At 36.6% G+C, this 12643-nt stretch overlaps 1 long non-coding RNA gene and 1 pseudogene across 4 annotated transcripts in view; both read left to right on the forward strand.

The window, feature by feature from the left end:
* Nucleotides 1-12643, forward strand: part of LOC107514394 — a 224459-nt gene that overhangs the window by 8888 nt on the left and 202928 nt on the right. For all 4 annotated transcript variants that reach the window (XR_001597769.2, XR_001597771.2, XR_001597770.2 and 1 more), the window contains exons 2-3: nt 2397-2456; nt 6379-6426. This is a non-coding gene — a long non-coding RNA (uncharacterized LOC107514394). The remainder of the gene's footprint in view (nt 1-2396; nt 2457-6378; nt 6427-12643) is intronic.
* Nucleotides 7692-7809, forward strand: LOC118614068 (annotated as a pseudogene).

The following is a 12643-nucleotide window of genomic DNA, read 5'->3' on the forward strand; positions in this document are numbered from 1 at the left end:
CATGAGGATAAAGACATGTGACTATTGTTTTGGTAAAATGGTTTGGAGTGTAGATGGTATAGACAACTTTAGGGAGAGTGTTATGCTCTCCTCCCCGTCTTCTACTACCCCCCACCACCCCATTATCTGCATGTACATTTCCCACTTGTGGATTTATATCCTGTTAAAAAATCTAAGACAACCTTTAGAAGTTTCTCTGCTCAACATTTCTATCTTAGAATTTTTTTTTTTAAGCGAGTGGATAGGTTTCTCCTCTCTCTTTTTCTTTGGTATATTTGTAATCTTAAAATTTGGCTACCCATGTCAGTAGGGATTCATATTAGTAGCCTTTTAATAAAAATTCCAAATAGTTATGGTTTTGCCTATCCTTCTAAATCTCAGCTGCAGCTATGGATAAGAATTTTGATGGCTTGAGGATTCCCTTGTGGGGTGGTAATTAGTTGATATGTGCAGATGCATAATCTGGGAAGTTGGTTCTCAGTGGCACCCTGGGAGAGAGGACACATTCATGCTTGGTGTGTCCCAATTATAGGTACATCACAGAAGAAAAAACTCGGTGATTTTTGCCTCATCTCTGGTTGCTGTAACTCTGATTCATGAGCACTGCAGGACTTGTCTTTGAAAATTCAGCAATTCAGGAAAAGAGCCTGAGTGTGAGATCAGGAGTAGGAGGGCTGAGAGTACATTATGTGTGGAGTGAGGGGAGGGACTGAGTCAGCATCCACCCATTGCTGATCATGTGAAACCAAAGTTTTTTGAAATAGTATTGTACTGGATTTGCAGTTCTTGCCTATAATTTGGTTTAGGACAAAAAGCAACATTTATTTAAATATGCAAAATAACATTTGGAGTAATTTTTAATTTCTTAATTGAATAGCTAGATATTTATAAATAATTGATTTGCTCTGCTTTCCTCATGGTATGGTTTGGAATTCTTTGAATGCAAGAATCACATATTCTGTTTTTTAGCTAATGTATTTTTGTGCAATAAATACCACTTTACACTGCCTAGTGACTCTTGTGTTGATGTATACCTATGACAAAACTGGCTGTAAGAATCGTGAATTTTTGTTATGGTTTTGCTTATTGTCATTTACTCCATACCTACCACTTCAGTATGAACAATTAGAATATGAAATAATAGACCAAAAATAAAGTAAAAGCTAAACTGATCTTTTTTCCCCTCTCAGAATCAAATGTTTTGTCTGAATTGATATAATGTGATGAAGGTGAGGGAGGAGGGAACTCCACTAAACAAATTTCTTTATAATTATAAATTATTAGCTGAATCTACTTGAGAACTTCCCTTTATTAATATTCAGATGGCCTTTAATGTACTCCCAGGACCAACTGCTTTTCTAATTAACCACCATTATCATTATAAGTAAGAATAAGGGTCACAGTTTTTACTGCAAAATTTCAAGATCGTAAGTGTTTTAAGCAGCAAGCATCCTTTGAGTTGTCTATCATGTTGAGTTATTATTCCTGTTCTTAAACTTATGTATTTCCTTACTCTTCCTTTACATTTACAATATTTTAATGCAGAACTGTAAATGCTATAATCACCAAAGGAAGTAAACATGACATTTTTTAAATTAGACAGAATTATGTGACCTTTTTTTCTAGAAAATAGGTATTCTAGCTCAGTGACCTTCCTTTGATCATGCACCAGGATGATGTTATGACACCGCTTTTTCTGACAGCACCCAAAGCCAATTTACACTAAGCCAGTTGGGGTACATATATTGCTGAGAGAACACAAAGACTTTTACAAGGGACACATATGACGTAGTTGTAAAAACATATTTCCTGTGTCTCAATGTTCATTTTCCTAACATTTCTGAACATGGACCTGTGATTGTGACATTGGATTAGTTCTTTCTCTCCTCTCTTCCACAGTTGCTTTTCGCCCAGTTTACAAATACAAGACGTGCCTTTACCTGGAGTGGTATTGTGCCACAAGTGTAAAAACTGTTGGTCCCAGACAAGCACACGATGTGAAATACTGTTGTCAGCAAAGCCTCCTTTCACTGAGCACCAGCGATCTAACGAGAGATTTGTGTTTCCCCCACTATATTCTTATGTCTTTAAAGGGTAAAGCATGGCATTAGGAGCAGGACCCAGATATAGCTCAGAAACATCAAGGGTTCATTTCAGATTACCTCACTAAAGCGAGCTGTAGTCTTTTTGCTTGTAAAGGGTCTTGTCTTCAACTTGAAAGAAATATATCATCTGTGAAGTGAAATGTGATCAAATGAGGCATGCCTGTATTTTGACCCATATCAGTACTGGCATGAATGAAATTCAGAAGTTATAGGTTGTTATAAGGGTTGCTGAAAATATGTTTATTTGAATTTAAAAGCATGAAGCTTTTTTTTTTCTTTCCCCCCTAATAGAAGTCTTATTTGGCCAATTGATTGGATAATGAAGAATGACTCTGCCTGTAAAATTGTATGGTGAGTATTTTCCACAAATTGAATAAATGAAATCACAGCTCCAAGGGTTTGATGAAGGTATACTCAAAGCACATGTTTGGGAGACAATTATTCCTAAATAGCTCATATTCTAGAAGAATCTGAGCCTTCTGAGCGAAGGAAATGCTTGACTAGCAAACAGCGTTGGAAGCTAGAGATAGTGTATTCCTCAGGAACGATTTAGAGTCATTCCTCCCCTCTCTGAATATGTTGGTTAAATAAGCTGTTTTTCAGTACAAGAGTAACAGGTGTAAGTAATAATGTTTTGTTAAATCTTGGCAAAATCTTTTTTATGTACTTCCCAGAAACTGAAAAAGTGAATAATTTTTCAATTATGGTAGATTCCAATTATTTGCTTTCAATAAAGTAGAATGAGGTTCTATTGAGTTGTCAGCTGATACTTTAATAACTGTATGTTTGAACATAGATCATTATATAATTTGTGGCGTATGACGTGGGAGGATTTCAAAGAATTGAGTCATTGCTATAATGCAATGACTTCCACTTTCATTAGTTCATGTGGACAATCTATAGAGACAAAAATTAGAAGTAGAGTTGATGGTGCATGCTCTCTCCTTCTAGCAACAACTAACATGGTAAGTAATAGTGATCTCAGACATAAGAAGTAACATACAAAACAAAATCCAAAACATTCAAAATAGCCACATTTATTTTAAGAGGTGCATTTTTAAATATTTAATATTTATTTATAAAGATTATAATACATTGATTGTATATTAATAACTGTAATGGTAACTTCATCTGAAATAATTTTTCATACTTATAAAGTCTAAGGTCAAAAGGAAAATTTAAATTTATGTGCATATTTTGGTGCAGGGAAGTAGGACAGTCAACAGAAGAATTTCAAGCATGAAAATATGTTACAGTAAGAAAAAATGCTGAGATGGAAATGGAATAGAAATATAAGTTTCAGGAGAGAAAAAGGAAAAAAGGATATCAAATGAGGTTGATCACATTTGTGTAAATAGAAGCTCATAGGCTTTAATTGTTATTGCATTTAGATACCATGGGATACATATAAGTGGTAATATCACTTCTATTTTATAACACTAGCACTTAGGATACGCCAGCAATAACATCCTTTCAACCAATTAAAATTATGACAAAATTTAGGTTTTGATTAAAAAAGTGAAATTGAATATATAGTTTTAAAAAATTCTTTTAGGAAATACATGAGGAGAAAAGATAAAATATTACTACTCTATGTTCTATAGATTGTCCTCTGACATTTTCTGTAGTCAGTGTCTCCATTTTTTTAAAGTATAGCCCATAGATAGTAGTATTATACCTCTAGCAAGCTATTTGTTTTTAGTCTAGTTAAAAATCTGTGCTAATCGTAGTGTGGAGACAATTTTTGGAAGAAAGAACATGAGTAGGGCAGGTAACTCTTCCCAGTTCAAAGCTTGCAGAGAGGGAGTGCATTAAACCATAGGAGATTTAGGCAATATGATCACAAGCTGATAGAATTTATACTGGAGACTTAGAAAGGCAAATACCCTATTAGTGAAATGACCTTTAAAAAGGGTTTTAACATACTCTGGCACTAACTGAAGAGAATCCATGGAAACAAGATAGAAGAGCTAAGTAGTTGTAGAATTGGACATTTATTTAGAGAAAGATGTTAGAGAAGGTCATTTGCATTCACAGAAAATGGGAGGGGTGTAGGAAAGAGGTGAGAACATTTGAAGAATCAAGTTACATTAGGAAATGAAAAACAAGACTCATTTAAGTAGACCTCAGTTCAGATTTCTAAGGAAGAGAGCAAAATAGGAAAAAAGATGTATTTTGTGGATGACAAAGGGATGGAAAAGTATATATGTACACACATATAAAAAGATTATAGATAGAAAGGGAATAATGGGAAATCTCTCTTTATTGTTAAGTGTTGAACAAAAAACAAAGATCGGAAATGTTTCCAGATCTATCATCTATTTATCATCTATCTATCTATCTATCTATCTATCTATCTATCTATCTATCTATCTATCTAATCATCTATCATCTATCATCTATCTACCTACCTATCCATCCATCCATCCATCCATCCATCCATCCATCCATCCATCCATCCGTATCTATCAATCAATTATCTATTTTTCACGTTTTATTGAGATATACTGACATATAACATTGTATTAGTTTAAGGCATACAACATGATTTGATACATATGTAGTGAAATTATCACAGTAAGTTTAGTTAATATTCATCATCACCTCTTGTAGTTATAATTTTTTCTTATGATGAGAACTTTATTACTTTTAGCAACTATCAAATATAGAATATAATATTGTTAACTATAGTCCCCAAGCTGTGCATTATACACATAGGACCTATTTATCTGATAACTAGAAGTTTGTTCCTTTTGATCACCTTTACCTATTTTGCCCATTCCCCACACCCCTACTTCTGGCAACCACCAATTTGTTCTCTGTATCTATGGGTTCAGTTTTTTTCAGATTCCACATGTAGGTGAAATCATACGATATTTGTCCTTTGACTGACTTATTTATTTCACTTAACATAATGCCCTCAAGATCCATCCATGTTGTCACAAATGTCAGAATTTCTTTTTTTTATGGCTGAATAATATTCCATTATCTATATATACATCATATATATATATATATACACACATATATATAAATAAAATTTTCTTTATTCATTCATCCATTGATGAACACTTAGGTCATTTCCATGTCTTGGCTATTGTAAATAATGCCACAATGAACATGGGGGTATAGTTATCTCTTCAACACAGTGATTTCATTTCCTTAGGGTATTCACCAGAAGTGAATAGCAGATTTAAATAGTTTTCTTTCTGGCATAGATTAACATGTTGATGTGATGTAATTAAACTATTTTATCTTCTATATTATTTATACACTCAACAAATAATGAGCAATAGCTGTTTCAAGGCACTTGACTAGGTGTCAGGGGTTATGTGAATAAACACAGCCCTGCACATAAAATACTTACAATCTCAGAGAAAAACACAGGAGCATTTAAATGGCTACAGGAACAAGCAGTATATTGTGATACAAACAAAAGAAACAGTTTTTGAATTGGGTAGAAAAATTTATTTACTGAAACGAGCTGGGATGCAGCGATGATTGTGAGGCACCCAGTCCCCACCCTTCTAGGGGCGCTGATCCTGAGATGGGCATGTGAAATTCTCCCTGGTGGTAGTAGCTTGCAGTGTGCGGTGAAAATGCTTTTCTTTCCCCCCTCCATTTATGTGCATTTTTCTATTATCTCAAGTTGGTCTTTTATAATTTCTATCACCTCAGAATTTAGTGTTTTATAATTCAATTAATCCCACTGGTCTGAGCGTGACATTCAAGACTTTTCATAGTGTGTCTTCAAATTCTCTTCCTGCTTTGCCACCTATAATTCTCCCTCACTTCTTTCATTCACTTAATTCTCTTGTCACTTTATGCTTCCCCTTCCAGCTACACCACATATTGTTGTTGGCCCCTGTTCCCTTGTTTCTCATGCTTACTTTGCCTGGATTGCACCTTTTTCTTTCTGGCCTTGAACACAGTTCCTTGATTTCTGCTTTTTTAAATCCTCCTCATTTGTCTTAAAACTCAGTTCACAAGCTTGCTCTTCCATGAAGATTTCCCAGATCTTCCCATCTAAATTACTCCCTTCTTTCTGGGTCTTCCCATGGCATTTAGTTCCCTTTATGATGTGTGCAGTTTCCAGGTGTCTTGGCTCTGCCTCAGTTCTTAGACTCCTAACACAGTACCTGACAAATAGGTGTAACTTAAAAAAAAAAAAATCATTCACAGAATTAAACACTCAATTGTTGAACTGGTAGAGTTCACTGAATCAGTTGTGTGTAGACATAGAGTGGTTGATTGCTGGCACCTTGTTTTTCAGAAATCTGAACCCACCGTCTTAGAGGACCCAGAAAAAATAGGACACAAGGTAGGTGTTCAATTAGTGCTTGTTTCTGAATACAGAGGAGGCTGAAGAGGCCAGACGAATAGCTCTTCTTAGCGTGTTTACTCACATGGTAATTGGTTTTCAATCTGACATCAGTGTTAGCACCTTTGATATTTTCCTCTCTCAGTCTCTGTTCTGGGGATGCTAACATTCTTTATAGCAGGGTTCACTGGATTGGCACATTCTGCTGATGCTGTGGCTTCTCAGTAGTGCCTAACTGGACTGCGAGATGACAGGCAGTACTTCAGGGTGTCATTAAAGCATAAACCATGCTTGCCGAGTTTGTAATGGCCTCATTCCAATTTGCTACACCCGGGAGCACTTGCAGGTCGTGGTGTTATCTGTGTTTGTATATCCACATGTGCAGTGATGAGTGCTCAACTGACTTTGCTTCAGGACCTCATTGCTGGTGAGGCTGGTTCTCTGTTTAACCTTCAGGAGGCCTTGGAGGTGATGCTGAGCTAAGTGCTCAAGAAGCCTATGCGTACATGTTTCAGATCTGGACCTCACAGCTGCTCTGCTCATAATTATGGACTTCCAGACTGTGAATCGGAGCTGGGTCTTGACACTATGGTGACACCACACTTCCCTTGCCCACCTCTTTCAATTATGCCAGCCCTCCTGATTTCCTACTTCCTCTCAGATTCACAATCAGTGGACTGTGGGTTCTAGCAGTAGCAACACTATAGTAATAACTTTCAGCTCTCTGATTCCAATGAAAATATTCAGCTGTGTATATAGTTTTCTTGGTTGTTCCAATTATCTATTGCTGTATTATAAACTACTTAAAACTTAGTGGCTTGAAAATGTTTTATTCTGTATCTGTGATTATGTAAATCAGCAATTCAGGGCACAGGAGGGATGATTCATCTTCGTCTCATGTTTTTTGGGGCCTCATTTATGTTGCTTCAAATAGCTGAGGACTGGAACAACTGGAGGCAATGGGGCATAGTTAGGTTTCTTACATAGAGGTCCGGGACGCTAAGAGTTACTTTCCGAGACATAGGAGTGGAAGCTGCATTTCTTATGGTCTGGGCTTGGAAATTGGCACTGCTTTCATCATATTCATTTAGGCATAAGTGGATCACACTAGTATAGCTTGGTATAGAATTTCTCTGCATGTGTGACTTGATATCAGTACACAAGGATATATATATGAAATTAAGTTAATTTCAAATAGATTTATAATTAATACATTTATTAATCTAACAAAGTTAACAGAAAAATAGGATTCATTTAAACCTTAACTCTATGGCCATGCCACCCTGAACAAGCCTGATCCCATCTGATCTTGGAAGCTGAGCAGGGTCGTACCTGGTTAGTACTTGAATGGGAGACCACCTAGGAAGACCAGGTGCTGTGAGTGAGGTGATATTTCATTATGATTTTAATTTGCATTTTTCTGATGATTAGTGACGTTGAGCATCTTTTCATACCTCTATTGGTCATCTGTAGGTCCACTTTCCACTTTTTAATTGGATTGTTTGTTTGTTTGTTTTTGTGTCATGCTGTATGAGTTCTTTATAGATTTTAGATATCAATCCCTATTGGATGTATCTTTGATGAATATCTTCTCCCTTTGGTAAATTGCCTTTCATTTTGTTGATGGTTTCCTTTGCTGTGCAAAAACTTTTTTATTTGATGTAGTCCTATTTGTTTATTTTTTCTTTTGTTTTCTTTGCCCAAGGAGATATATTGGGAAAAATATTACTACGAGCAATGTCAGAGAGTTTACTACCTGTGTTTTCTTCTAGGTGTTTTATGGTTTGGGGTCTTACATTTAAATTTTTAATTCATTTTGAGTTTATTCTTATGTATGGTATAAGAAGGTGGTCTGGTTTTATTTTTTCGCATGTATCTGTCCAGTTTTTCTAACATCATTTATTGGATAGATTGTTTTTACTCCGTTATATATTCTTGCCTTCTATGTTATAGATTAATTGACCATGTAGTTGTGGGTTTATTTCTGGGCTCTCTATTCCATTCCCTAAAACACACACAAGCTATGTGTGTGTTTTATGCCAGTATGATGCTGTTTTGATTACTATAGCCTTGTAGTATAGTTTGATAGCAGGTATTGTGATACTTCTAACTGTTTTTCTTTCTCAAGATTGCTGTGAGTATTTGGGGTCTTTTGTGATTCCATATAAATTTTAGGATAATACATTCTAGTTCTGTGAAAAAAATTTCATTGGTATATTGATAGGAGTTACAATGAATCTATTGATTGCCTTGGATAGTATAGACATTTTAACGATGGTAATTCTTCCTATCCATAAGCACTGTATGTGCTTCCATTTATTTGTATTTTCTTCAAATTTGTTTTTTCAATGTCTTTAATTTTCTGAGTACAGGTCTTTTATCTCCTTGGTTAAATTTATTTTTTGGTATTTTTAAAATGCAATTATGAATGACATTTTTTTTCTTAATTTCTCTTTCTGATATTTTTTATTGTTTATAAAAATGCAACTAATTTCTAAATGTTAATTTTGTACCTGTTACTATACTGAATTTATTTATCAGTTCTAATAGTTTTTTTTGTATAATATTTAGGGTTCTCTCTATATAGTATACTATCTGCAAATAATGACAGTTTTACTTCTTCCTTTCCAATTTGGATGGCCTTTATATTTTTACTTATGTGATTGCTGTGGCTAGGACTTCCAATACTATGTTGAATAGAAGTGGTGAAAGTGGTCATCCTTGTCTTGTTCTTGATCGTAAGGAAAATACTTTCAGCTTTTCACTGTTGAGAAAATGTTAGCTGTGGCTTTGCCGTATATAGTGGCCCCACCTTCTTCATCTGAAAGGGAATAGAGTAGAGAAAGACACTGATACTGATATTTATTGAGCACTTCCAATGTACCCTGTGATTTTTGTATGTTATCTCATCTAATACAATTATATGAAGTTTCTTATATGTACAGATAAGAACATTGAGTAGGTGATAAGAAAAATGACCACAAATGTTTCCCTTACCATGAAAAAGGAGATTCTGTTTCTCTAGCATGGCATCATGCCCTCCATTGTCTAATAGAATGCAGTGGAAGTGACAATGGGGAAGTTCTAAGCTTGGCCACAAGAGAATTTGTGCACACCTATTCTTGCTCATTGCACCCTGTTACCACCACTTGAACAAGCCCTGGTCAGTTTCTAGAGGATGAGAGGAGGAGAGATCACATGGAACAAAGAGGAGTCATTCTAGCTGAGGCCCCAGACCCAGGAGACAGGCCAGGCAAAATCAGCAGTACCAGCACAGCAATGGGCTGCAGATGCATGAGTGAGCCCCAAAGAGACAGAAGAACCACCCAGCTGAACTATATCTAAATCCTGTCTAAATAAATTTTTTTCAGCCAGTAAATAATGGGATGGTTTGATATCCAGTAAAAGCTCCTCATTGAACCATGAGCTCAGAGAGTTTAAAGTAAAATTGTATGTATTAGTTTTTAGCTAAAAAGTACTGAAAACTTGTAATAATAACAACTACTTGTAACAGTGAAGGGTGCCACTAAGCCTTGTGTCATATGTATTTGAGCTGATTTCCTGTGTGCAGTTTGCACTTGCTAGTACAATTTTCCATGAGCTGATATGGCAAGTCTAAATTTTAAAAAGATTTGGGTAAAATATAGCCTCTAAATTAATGGCACATTTCCAAGAGTTCAGGTTTACCCAGAGGAGGCATGGGGAATTTTACTGACCTGGCAGCACACAATTTCATAAGTACTGATGGTCTCCTTTGGTATAGCATGCATTTGAGTCCCTTTATTGTTTTCTTATCACCATTTTTTAAATTGAAAATATATTCTTTAACAATATATGGAATATCTGGAGCACATTTGAAGACTCAAGTTTCTGCAGAACACAGTCTACAAACTTACAAATGTTAACATTACTTACCCAAAAGTTATTAGTACCAGAATCTAATTTTTTCAAGACTAATGAGATACCAAGAATTTCAGCTTGTTTTTAGTGTTTAATGCAATTGTTGGTTCCATTTAATTAAGTGTTCGGGAGTTTAGAGAGTCTCTGACGGTCAGGGGATGGAGGCTAGACTGTTTACCTCCAGTGGAAAATTCTCCTGTGTACCCTCACTGTGATTCAGGCTCCATGCTGGGTACTGGTGAACTGTCTAAGTAACATTTTCTCACTGGCTGCTGTTCTCCACTGCAGGCTGCTACCCTGTAATGTGCATGTGTGAGAGAGTGATGACTAGAGTTTGTTTTCGTAGATTCCCTTGGCCTGTCTGTGAGGCAAGGATAAGAGAGTATTGATGAGTGAGTTTCTGGGGAGTTTCAATGTCAAGTGGTCCAGCAGATGGGTAAATTATGTTTTAGTCTATTCTCGGCTTAGTTTGAACTGCTTGAATTTTGGGGTTGTCTATGACCTTGGGGTCTGCTATGAAAAAATGAAAGTTGAATCAAATGGGAAGCGTAGGTTGATGTCACCTTTATAGGTGATTAACTGGGTCTCTGGATATTTTGAGATTAGCTAGCTCATCTAAAAAGTTCCTGCCTCATCCATCCAGAGCAACCACAACAGATTTTAGCAGCCAGACCCATTGGCAAACCAGTAGGCTACCATATCAGACTACTAGACCACAGTGGGAAGATGCTAGCCTATTTGACACTTATTTCTTGCCCATAAATTAATTAATAGATTTGAGCTAGACCATTTGCTCACCCCCAGGGAGAGAACAGGTGGTGACTACTCCTGCTTCATTGAGTTAGCATTGATGGCAAAGAACAGTTTGATTAGAAGCCAATAGTTTTGTTTTGGTTAATATTTTGCTTTGTTTATTTTAAAAATCAGTGAAGGTAGATAAAGAATTTTTTTTTCTTACTGTTGCCACAGCAATGCACAGGCCACATGATAGAAGCCCATAACTAAAAAAATAGTGCTGGTACTAAGTAGCTTTTTAATTTGTGAAGGAGAAATAAGATTTGTGTTTATATCCAAAACCCTTTTTTGCTTTTTTGAGGGAGCAAATTCACCCTTGAGTTAAATATAGCCACCTAAAGTTTTCTAGTTTTAGTGTTATCAACAATTTGATCATACTAGAAATAAGGGAATGGAAGAATTGGGGACATGATCATTTAGATAATAACAATAGTAATTACAGCATTGTAATTGTATAACTTTATGTTTTAAAAATATGGATTATGCCATTTAGCTTTCTTTCCTATGAAATGAACAGAGCAGTTATTTCCCCCATTTTGGAGCTAAAGACACTGAGGTTAGATGACTGCTGCTGATTCATTTAGGGACATAGACTCTGGGATAGAATTTACTGTGTAGCATGTTTATAAGGAATGTCCTTAGGATTAAGTTCAGTGGAAGGGAGTCAGAGGAAGCAGGATTGGGCAGAGGGAATCACTGATGTGTGATGCGGGCCCACTAACAGCCTCAGCTGACCCCACGGAGAGCTGTCTAGCTAGAATGGCCCTTCAGAGCTGTCCTGAGTTGGGTTGAGATGGCCAAGCCATCAATCAGTCATTGGGTGCAGGTCACTCTGAGAAGGGGTATGACCTTGGTTGGGCTAGTCAGCATTCTGTCTCTAGGGCAATCCCTGAACAGTTTGCTAATAGGACTCTTAACATCAGGTGAGTTCTTTCCTGGAGGAAGATTTGGGCGGACCAATCATCATGATGTTTGAATCCAGTTTTTTCTATTCATTTCGGGATTGGCTGTTCTAGGATTCCAGTGGACCTCTTCCTAGGGGAAACTTGGAAGAGGAAGATGAGGGGGATGAAACTATAGCCTCACGGCTGGAGCTGGTCTCTTGGCCACAGTTGCCAATTCTGTCCCTTCCTCAGTATCCATTCATTCCTTTTCCGTTCAGCTAATGCCTCTGCCCATTATTAGTGGTTTGCCTGGTTGTAGAACCCACACTCTTATAACCCAGGAATCTGAGCCCTGATCACCAGTGCAGTTCTAAGGTCCGGTTGCTACGCTTGTCCAATTACAATAAAAATTGGGCAAGAGAATTCCAAAAGGCACCCTGGTGGGTTGTCTGGACACTAGATGTATTCCTTCCTCACTAGTTCTATTGTTCAACAGCTACCCTACCTCTTCTTGATGATCAAGGGCAATTACTCCTGTTTAGAATGGTGACTCTTCTTGCCTGCTGGTCCCTTGGCACCAGGAGCCTGAAATACCCAGGCAACAATAGAGCTAATCAACCAATGGGATTCTTTGCGCA

The sequence above is a fragment of the Rousettus aegyptiacus genome, unplaced genomic scaffold, assembly GCF_014176215.1.
Source record: "Rousettus aegyptiacus isolate mRouAeg1 unplaced genomic scaffold, mRouAeg1.p scaffold_m13_p_2, whole genome shotgun sequence".
NCBI lineage: Eukaryota > Metazoa > Chordata > Mammalia > Chiroptera > Pteropodidae > Rousettus > Rousettus aegyptiacus.